This window comes from Lycium ferocissimum, unplaced genomic scaffold, assembly GCF_029784015.1.
Source record: "Lycium ferocissimum isolate CSIRO_LF1 unplaced genomic scaffold, AGI_CSIRO_Lferr_CH_V1 ctg21673, whole genome shotgun sequence".
Taxonomy (NCBI): Eukaryota; Viridiplantae; Streptophyta; class Magnoliopsida; order Solanales; family Solanaceae; genus Lycium; species Lycium ferocissimum.
The window spans coordinates 1-10,771 of record NW_026719847.1 but is presented as its reverse complement, the minus strand read 5'-3'; the positions used below and the strand labels follow the sequence as shown (position 1 = coordinate 10,771).

Here is a 10,771-nt window from a genome sequence, read left to right as displayed (position 1 = left end):
TGATTTATGTTTTTAAACCAAATAATTTGACATTTTGCATATTGTACTTATTTTCTGTATCTTTTGTTCGATTATGATTCTGTTACTATATTTCTTGCTTTGTATACTCAGTACATATTCCGTACTGACCCCCTTTTTTTTCGTGGGCGTGCATGCCCGCCGACAGCGTACGCTCGCCTTGGTGATCCACCCACCTAGGACACCTATTCTGCTTTCTGGGAGTGCTCCTTCATCCGGAGCCCATATTTTGGTATATATACTTTTCTGTTGCATATGTGTATATTCATTCAGGGGTACGACGGGGCCCTATCCCGTCATATGATTCTGTTACTCTGTTCAGAGGTCTGTAGACATGTATGTGGGTTATGGTTGTGTTCGTATAGTTATGTATGTGTGTGATATATGTTTGGGCGATCTTACCCGCCATGGTAGCCTTGTCGGCTGCATATGTTTATTCTGATATGATATGTACATTACGACAGCCTCGCCGGCTTTTGGTGACATATGTTAGCTTTTATGCGTTAATCTGAGATCATATGTGATTATTTATATTTATGCGAATTAGTATGTTAATTCTGAGTGTCAGGTGCGTATGAGTGTCCAATTCGGACACTAGTCATGGCCTACGGGGTTGGGTCATGACACCAATCTGCACTGACCCCAATGAATCTTCCCACACTGGGAACATCGTGGTACAGGTGGCCTCGCCTGACCCGAATCACCTCTGAACTGAGATCCCAAAAAGCTCTGACTCGGCCCGGGATGAGTGGATCTATCAAATCTCTGGCCTGAAAACTGTGGAGGCGCACTAGTCATAGAATTGCCTGAATGTCTGGAAGACTGCTGCCTGTTCCCGCCTCTATGCTCACTCATTGGCCCCGAAGATCTGGCCCTCTTGTTATGCCCTCTGTCATGCTCACGCTCACTTCTTTGTTGTTGTAGGCTTTCTTCTAAATTTTGAGCATGGGCTTAAATGCATGAAATGTCCATATTGTCCTGAAGGGACGTAGTCAAGCACCTATCCATCAAATGTGGCCCTAGGCCTTTCACAAACCGGTGCACTCGGTCACCCATATCCGCTACCATGGACGAAGCATACCTAGCCAAGGAATTGAAATGGAGACTATACTCTAGAGCACTCATGCTCCCTTGCCTCAAATTCAAGAACTTGTCGGCTCTAGCTCGCTGAACTTCTAAAGGAAAATAATGTTGGAGAAATGCATTTACAAATTATTGCCATACCGGAGGAAGTGCATTGGCTCCCCGTTAAGCCATCCAAACCGTGTACCAATGAACTGCGACATCTCTCAATCTATAGGATGCTAACTCCACCGATTCGGTGTCTGAAGCATGTATTAATCGAAGCATCCTCAACATACCATCAATGAAATTCTGAGGGTCCTCATCCGGCTTTGATCCAACGAATTTCGGAGGGTTCAAACTAATGAAGTCACGGGCCCTTGCACTAACAGCCCTATCGCCTTGCCCCGTACTTTGTCGCTGAGTCTGGGCAGCAACTAATTGAGTCAGCAAATGAATGGCCTCTTTTACATCTTGGCTTGAAGCATCCGGTGGAGGAACCGGAGGTGCTGGAGCTGGGGCTGAGGCTCCCTCACGCTCCTCTAATATAGGCACTGAACGGGAGGACTGAGATTGAGCCGCACTCTAGGACTCACTTTCCTCTACTACCGGTGGCGATGCTCTTTCAGCTCGCTTTTCTGCCACCGTCTTGCCCTTTTGGGCTGCTGTAGCCTTTCTCTTTATAGGCATTTCTGAAATACATAGCACACAGTTAAGGAACAAGAAGGTCTTATATCATAGCTTTATCGCACGATTTCTTATGAAGAAAGAAGGTCATTCATTCCTAAAATGCCCGCAGCTTCTTGTTTATAAGTGTGGCGCGCAACACACCCATAACCAAGGCTCTACTAGACACGGCTCGTAGACACACCCTAGGACTGAACTGCTCTGATACCACTTTTGTCACGACCCAACCGAAAGGCCGCGACGGGCACCCGATGCTACCCCACCCGGTCACCTCGTAACATACCTTCACATCACATCTAGGTGAGCCACATAGCTAAATCATGCTTTCATTCATCATTCATATTAACCCCATTCGGCGATAATTTACTATATCATCATTAACAACTATGCCCATATAAATGTACATAAGCCGACGAGGCTATCAAGATAATATCCCAAGATATAGGCCGACAAGGCCAAACATATCTAACCATATACATATGCCTACGAGCCTCTAAGAAGAGTATGTCATATCATATAGGCGGGACATGACCCCGCCATACCCATAAATATGTATACAAAAGAATCTATACCGAAAGCTGCAGCTCCGAATGAAATGGAGCTCCGCTATGTAGTCCCTGAATAAAGAGGCTATGGATCAAGTCTGTCTCCCTGGCCACCTGCGGGCATGACGCAGCGTCCACAAACAAAAGGACGTCAGTACGAAGAATGTACTGAGTATGTAAAGCATGATCAACATCAATATGAAAGCATAATAGATGACATATGAAATAGCATAAGATGGGAGATAATAGTATCATCGTCATAGCACTTACTTTCTTTCCATAGGGACATTCCATTTCTATTGCGTATCCGTGTACATTCGTATCCGTACATCATTTACCTTTCGTATTCGTAATCATATTTCCATTCATAATCATGCTTATATCATTTACATCTCATATACATTGCATATACGTAGCCCTTGCATAACATTTACATATACTTAGCATACTCGTACTCATATTGATGTCATATACATAGTATTTATATAGCATACCCGACCACGAAGGTTCGGTGTTTCACATACCTGGCCCTACCAAGGCTCAGTGTTATACACAGCCTTACCAAGGCTCGTGGTTATATGTACCAACCGCAAAATGGCGCGCGCGCATTACATATATACATATCTACTATATTCTACCCGGCCATATAAGCTCGGGTCCCATAATAGCGTACATGGGCACGTATACATATAAGCTCATAAGCATCTTTAGCCTTTTTACTATCGTCATTCATTACTTTCTATCCTTAAAGGATTTCTTGTCGTATAGGGAACTTAGTACAATCGTATCATATCTAGAATCATAAGCTTAATAGCTTTTAGAGATAGGATCATTGGGGAATATCGTAGGCTCATAGAAGGATAAATATTTGGCCAAGGAACCATGCCTTATGAAAGAAGGGTTAGCCTTACATACCTTTCCGTTCCACTATTCTATCACTTGCACGGGCTTCTTTAATGCTCACGTTCTACCTTTATTAGAGTTATACTAACATTAGAGAATTGATAGCTTAGCATTCATGACTAAAGCTAGGGAACATTGGACAGCATCTCCTTTATTTTTACGACTTCCTCCATATCATATATCAACTCCCAAACATGGATAATAATATTCACAATATCATCACAATAGCCTTTATTCATCCACATTATCCTTACTTCTCAATTCACTTCAATTTATCCATGTTCATGGTCATATCGCACAATTTCGTTCATTCGTATACAAGGTCTATTCCATGTTCTCAATATCATTTATAACATGATTATAATCATAATGTATCAAGAATCATAACTCAATCCAAACATTTACTCAAAAGTGACACTATTCCCACATTCATAACCCATTTCCTATTTCCTTATATAATCCAAGTGTTTCAACTTTCAAATACCTTAATCAACATGGAAATGTCATAAAACTTACCTTAGATGGTGTAGAATGAACCTTTGGGTGCAAACACCTCACTCTCTGAGCAAAACCCTAGTTTTACCTTCACTTGGATTCTTGTCTTGGATGAACTTTAATGGGTTTCTTATACTTGATTCACTTGGTTTGATGAAGTTGAACACTAATTTCTCTTGAAATCTTGTGGGGAAGTGTACGTAAATATTCTAGAGAGAAGTGGAGTGAAGTGGAAATGAAATGAAATAAGACTTGGTCCCTTATTAATAATCATCGAATACTGTCCCGACTCGAACATACGGACCATATACGGTCCGTATATTTTTCATCAAGCCGTATGTCCGGACCGTATGTTTGGTCCGGAGGTGTGCCATTCTAGGCTGAACCTACGGCTGGACATACGGTCCGTGAATTTTATACGGCCAGTATGTTTGGCCGTATAATGCCTAGTGATTCCGACCTTGTTCTCGTCGACTCGTTTGATCTCCAATCCTTGTGGAATCTTCTTGACACTTGTTTATCACCTCATTAGCATTCTAAGGGACGTTATAACTCTTCTCCAAAGCCTTATTAAATCGTCGTTAACTCGTTACTCGTAAATCCTTTCCTATACTTATCGTATGCCTTGCCTTCTCTTGGCAACTTTCTCGTCTAACGTCGAATGTCTTTGAAATTTTACTTAAGGTCATCAAATGTCATTCTTTGCTCATTGAAACACCATATACTTCATACTCTTCACTAGTCTATTCACTGTGCATCAACGAAAATTTTTTCGAGGTGTAACACCATAGTTCTTAACGTCTTAATATAGGTTGAGGTACTTCGGGCAACGTATACATATCGAGTCACGGATTAAGCATCAAAGGTATGTAAAGCTATCTCTTCTTTCTTTTTGGCATGGTCTATATGAGACAAACAGACGACGAACGTATAAACTCCAAAGAAGCTCCTATTCTTAGAGATACTAGAATGGCTAATGTTCTTGATTTCTAGAAGCTATTTCATTTTGTCCTGAAACGTGTCTATGATTCCAGAAGTCCTATTTTGATATAATCCATAGTGACATTCTCAAGTGTTAGTTCATTCTCATTATTCTATTGAGTCTCAGATGATGATTTAGTTGCATATGGTTGCTCATGATATTCTGCTCGTGCATGCCGTTAATATATCATTCACCGAGTCCCGAGCCGGGTATGTATTCATGCACAGTTTCACTGTATTGTTCACCGAGTCCCTCACTAGAGGGCCGGGTACGGTATATATATATATATATATATATGATTATGACACCGAGACCTTCACTAGAGGGCCTGGTATGGTATACATGTATACGACTTCATTCACCGAGTCCCATAATGGGCCGGGTATGGTATATGATATAGATATGCATGATTCTCATTTTGTAAGGCACAGGTGCATTGGTATCTTTGTTTATCATACTTGCCTCCTGTAATCTCTTATTCAGTCATGATCTTCTTTATTGTATTTCATGCTTTATATACTCGCACATATCTCGTGCGACCCCCCTTTCTTCGGGGGGGGGTCAAGCTTCATGCCGCGTGTACGTACACTCGGTTTGGTGATCCTCCACCTAGACTTCGCTTGTTTGAGAGCTCCATTGTTCTGGAGCCTAGATTATTTTGGTACATATCTTTTGATGTAGACTTATGCATATCTAGGGGTACCGCGGGGCCCTGTCCCGTCATATTTCACTTTGATACTCTTAGAGGTCTGTAGACATGTATAGGTTGTATATATGTTTTGGTCAGCTATGTCGATATGGTTCGTTTTGGGTATTTCCGTATATAGTGGCAGCCTTGTCGGCTTGCATATTATGTTATGTTTTGGTTAGCTGTGACTCCTCAGGAGACAGGTTCATTATGATATATGGCGTTATGAGTCTATAGTTTGCTTTTACAAGTTTCCATACTGTCCTTAGTTTCAGTCTGACTATATCTAACAGGTTCGTATACGAGTGTCCAGCTCGGGCACTAGTCATGGCTCATCGAGTTGGGTCGTGACACTACTTAAAAAGCCCACCAATTTCAGCCCATCAGCCCAACCTAATGTGGATTACTATATATACCCCCTTAAGTCACCTATATCACTTAATTTTTCACCATTTCTCATCTCCACACCTCGCTATAACCTCCCACAACATTCATCCAATATCCAAACCCCCCTAAACATATCCCAAACCCTCTAGAACATTCCTCCAACTTCCACAACATGTACATATATTCCTACAAGTGTATATGACAATTTTGGTCATTTTTATTTCATTTTAAACATAGCCCCAAGTCCTAGAAAGTCCTAGAAAACTCTCCAAACATATTTCAATATATTTCTAAGCCCAAACCAAGGATCAAAGTGAAGATTAAAGTGGTTAAGGGTTCCAAGTGAGGTCTACACTTGTCTCCTCTTCTTGAAGATGTTTGAGTGAGTATTTTGAAGGTGAAGTAACTATAGAATTGAAGTGTTCTTGAGTTTTGAGGTAAGATTTCATCTTAGTTTCATGTTTATGAGTTTGTTTGGTAATTAGGTTAAGATTTGAGGAGAAGAAAATTGGTGGAAAAGTTCAAATATGTATTTGATAAAGTTTGTTCAAAACCCAAAATTTATGCACCAGCCGAGAATCGAACCCGGCTCTGTACCGTGGTAGGGTACTATTCTACCACTAGATCACTGGTGCCTGTTTGATTATTTGAGCATTTTATGATAAGAAATTCGACAACTGCTTGGATCATCTTTTAAAGTATACTGATTGGACTTGCATGCATATTAGGGAAACATCTTATCATCGAAAAAGGCAATAGGCGCTAAGAGTTGATCATCTTCCATTGCTAGTGCTGCTTTTTTCTCTCCGTATTGTCTTTCGACTCACCCAACATACAAGTGTCTGTAGTCCAACGGTTAGGATAATTGCCTTCCAAGCAATATGTTATATCCCGTATTTTGAACAACGGGACAATATGGGTGAATTACGATAAGTTGGAGACAAGACCATTCTGGGATACGAAGCAGAGACTTTTGTATGTATTAAAGGCTTAAGTTGTGTATGATTTTATTGGCATGGAAATGTTAAGGAAATATTTGGGGTCAAATTCCATTTTTAGTAAGTATTCTATTTTTGGAAAGTTGAAAATTCAAAGGAAAAAAAAGAAAAGAAATAAGAAATAAGGGCCATGTGGCCGGCCACCTTATGTGGGCCATGGCCACATGGTTGGCTAAAATGTGCAATTAAAATATGACAAAGTAGTCATCTTATTCACCTTCTCCTTCGCTTTAGAAAATTCAAGAACCTTGGAGACAAAAAAATGCTCCATTCGGCCATGACCATGGAAGAGTGAAGTCCAAAAAAATTGATTCCAAAAAAAAAAAAATTTCTTCTAGTTTTCCTACCAATTGAAGGGTGCTCTTTAACGTGAGATAGTTGTTAGAACAAGCAAAGCTCTTATTCTTGCAAGAACAAGGCTAAGCCGAGTGAAAGAAGTTGGGAGAAGAAGGCATATGCTTTAATCTTCTCTTTTATATGTTATGAATGGTTTGTGGATGTTGTAGTAAGTAGAAATGAACAAAAATCACGAAAATATGGATGTTGGTGTTGGGCCGAATATGTGTGTGTGTAGTGATGTAGGAGGGGTGAATTAATTGTGTTTAGCATGTTTTTGGATTGTTGTAATGTGTGGAAATGGATGGAAATCATGGAAGGGGTGTATTGATGTTGTGGCCGAAAATGGGTGTCTTGTATGCCATGAATGAATTAGTTTTATTTAGTGTTTTGGTTGTTGTTGTCGTGTGAATTCTATGTTAATAATGAAAGTTTAATGAATTAAGATGAAGTGTGATGGTTGTGGGCTGATTTGGAAGGCAATGTAACCCTTATGTAATTTTTGTATTTATGGTAGTGACATTGTTAACATATAGATTGTTGATGTAGTTTATGAGTTTTGGAGGAAGGAAGTATGTTGGTGTTTTTCTCGGGTTTGGGGAGGTTTTCGGGTGGATTGGAGTGTTGGTTGGATTGTTGGAAATATTGTGTAAATTGTTTAAAGTATTCTTGACTATTGTTTGAATGGTTTTGGATTAGTAACCGAATAGATAAACGTTGATGTTAGTTTGAATATAAGTAGTTGAATGGAAATAATGAATGTTGTTGGATTATGTAGAAAGAGCTGTTAATGTTAGAATGTATTTTGAATTGATTATTGATGTTGTAGCTTGGTTGTTGGTTTGGTTGTTGTTGAATTTGGCCGAGTTGAATTCTCGGGGTGTTGTATTTATAGGGGAAATGCTGCCGAAATTGTTGTAGAATTTAATGTTCGTTGGGAATGGAATGCCTAAATGCTTATGGTTAATGTTTGGTATGTTGGCGTTATGTAGATCTTGGAGCGCCCGAGACTTGAGGCTTGACTTGGCTTGAGAGCGGACGAGGTATGTAAGGCGTAACTTTCTCTTTTTTTTGGCATGTCTTAGTACTAACTAGGCTATGACCCGAGCCTCGGGGTAATTCCACTCTTAGGATCCGAGCTTAGATGTGTACCTTATTCATTCTTAAAGACTTACTCCTTAATGTAACCAAGACTAAGGTTCTTATGTTTTCAAATGATTGAATTTCAAGAGTCTTATAAAGAATTTTGCTATTAAAAGGTCCCGAACTTCAAACGCTCGTAACTTTTGCATATAAGCTCGGATCGGCCCGAAACCTAATAGGTAACTTCATGAGACATAACATTCCCCCAACTCTCGTAGTCGGGCTCGGATGGGGTTGGTACCCGTCCGTGGGGCCCGCGGCTTTTCTATGTTTATCCTTAATGACCTTTAAGAAAAACTTGGTACTATTTTCACCTTAACTTCCGAGTACGGATTTTTACTTGTTTAATAAGTTTAGGATTGTGATTTCTATGCATTTTAAATGAGGATTTCTACGCATATGGCTTCGATATGTAATTATGATTTCTAAGTCCGGTTTGGTAAGTTCCGAGAGGTGTCCGAAAGGTACTTGAGATAACTATTGTTCCGATTTTCAAATGATGGTTCGCTTAACTTATTTCATCGAGTCTTTGAAATGATTTATGTGCATATGGTTTCTCACTACTCTGCTCGTGCGAGCTGTTGCCATTTCTTTCACTGCGTCCCGGGCCAGGGCATGTATTCGTGCAATTCCACTGCATTTTTCACCGCGTCCCTCACTAGAGGGCCGGGGCACGTTATATATATATATATACATATGATGATGATGTGATGACGGGGAGGTGGCCAGGATGGCATATGATGATTCCATTCACCGCGTCCCTCACTAGAGGGCCGGGGCACGTTACATGTATTTAGATATGATGATTTTACTTACCGCGTCCCTCATTAGAGGCCGGGGCATGTTATGTATACATATGTTCAGGATGATTTCTTTATTTATGTTACTCAGTCCATTAATGATTTTGAAAAGCATGATTTACGTTCGAGGTAAGCTTTATGAGATCCGGTTACTGTACTACTTGTCTGTCCTCTTTATTTCCGTATGATTCGATTCTTGTGTTTCGCTTTACATACTCGGACATATTCCGTCTCCGACCCCTTTTCTTCGGGGGCTGCGTTTCATGCCGCGCAGGTACAGACACTCGTTTGGGTGAGCCGCCAGCTTAGGATCCCTACTCAGCTATTTTGGAGAGCTCCCTTGTCCGGAGCCCAGATTTTGGTACAGACCCTTTTTGTTATATGTGTATATATTTATTCAGGGTACGGCGGGGCCCTGTCCCGTCATTTGGTCTGTTATTACTGTTAGAGGCCTGTAGACATAAGTGTGGGTTGTGGGTAGCACTGTACGGTTGTGTATGTATTCTGTATATATATATATGATATATGTGCATATAGGTGTGCGCGATGTCGTGCCCTTCGCACGTACAAGTTCTTATCATGTTTCGTAATCTGATTATAATCGATAGGTGGGTACGAGTGCCCAGCTCGGGCACTAGTCACGGCCTACGAGGCTGGGTCGTGACACAATAGACCCGGGTTCGACTCCCGGCAGACGCATTTATCCATTTTTAAGTACTTCTTCGGTTTTACTTTTAGATACTGCAAGTCTGCAGTTAGCAGTTTAACTTTTCTATTTTAGTCGTCCCACTCTAAAATGGAGAAAATGGTCATCTTCCAATAGTAACATTTATATTACCATCTTCAATTGAAGGTACTTTGAGGCCATTTGTGTTTCATAAGCTTATTTTTGCAAATACAGTAAAGGACAGGTTTGAAACATCTTTATTGTCATTTCTAGTTTATACTCATGAGCTAAGGAATTATAGATAGGTGAGCCGAGATGTGAAAAGGATAGACTTGTAGTTAAGTGTGGGCGCAGGGGGGGGGGGGAGAGGAAAGGGTTTAATAGAATTTAGAGCGTCAGGAATGACAGATATGATCATACCAGTACTAACGCACCGGATCCCATCAGAACTCTGAAGTCATGCGTACTTGTACGAGAGTAGTATTAGGATAGGTGACCCCCTGGAAAGTCCTCGTGTTGCGTCCCTCCTTTTGTCACTTTTAATTATATATTTTTTGTAAAAATAACATCTGGGCCGAGATGTGAAAAGGATAAGCTTGTAGTTAAGCGTGGGCGTAAAGGCAGGGAGGAGGAAAGGGTTTAATAGAATTTAGAGCGCTAGGAATGACGGATGCGATCATACCAACACTAACGCACCGGATCCCATCAGAACTCTAAAGTTAAGTGTGCTTGGGCGAGAGTAGTTGTCACACCCCTACTTGATGGGGCATGATGGGCACCCGACCCTTACTTAGGGCCGAGTGAACCCGCTGATCCTCGTGATACTCATAATCCTACTAGACTCTTAAATCATGAAATGGATGCATAACGTAAGCTTTTTAAACAAACATGCTTTTCGTCTTTCCCAAATCGAGGAAAATCTGTAAACATATGAAATTTGTAACATACTGCATGATAACACATCGGCCTACAGAGCCGCTTACAAGACTGACATGTTCTATACATGACTCTGTCTGCAAAGTCTCTAACATAAACCAAGATACGATAACATAGATACTCG

At 40.7% G+C, this 10,771-nt stretch overlaps 1 pseudogene; it reads left to right on the top strand.

Annotated features, from left to right (window-relative positions):
- The first annotated feature begins 10,117 nt into the window (after positions 1 to 10,117).
- Positions 10,118 to 10,236, top strand: LOC132043165 (5S ribosomal RNA; annotated as a pseudogene).
- Positions 10,237 to 10,771: the final 535 nt, after the last annotated feature.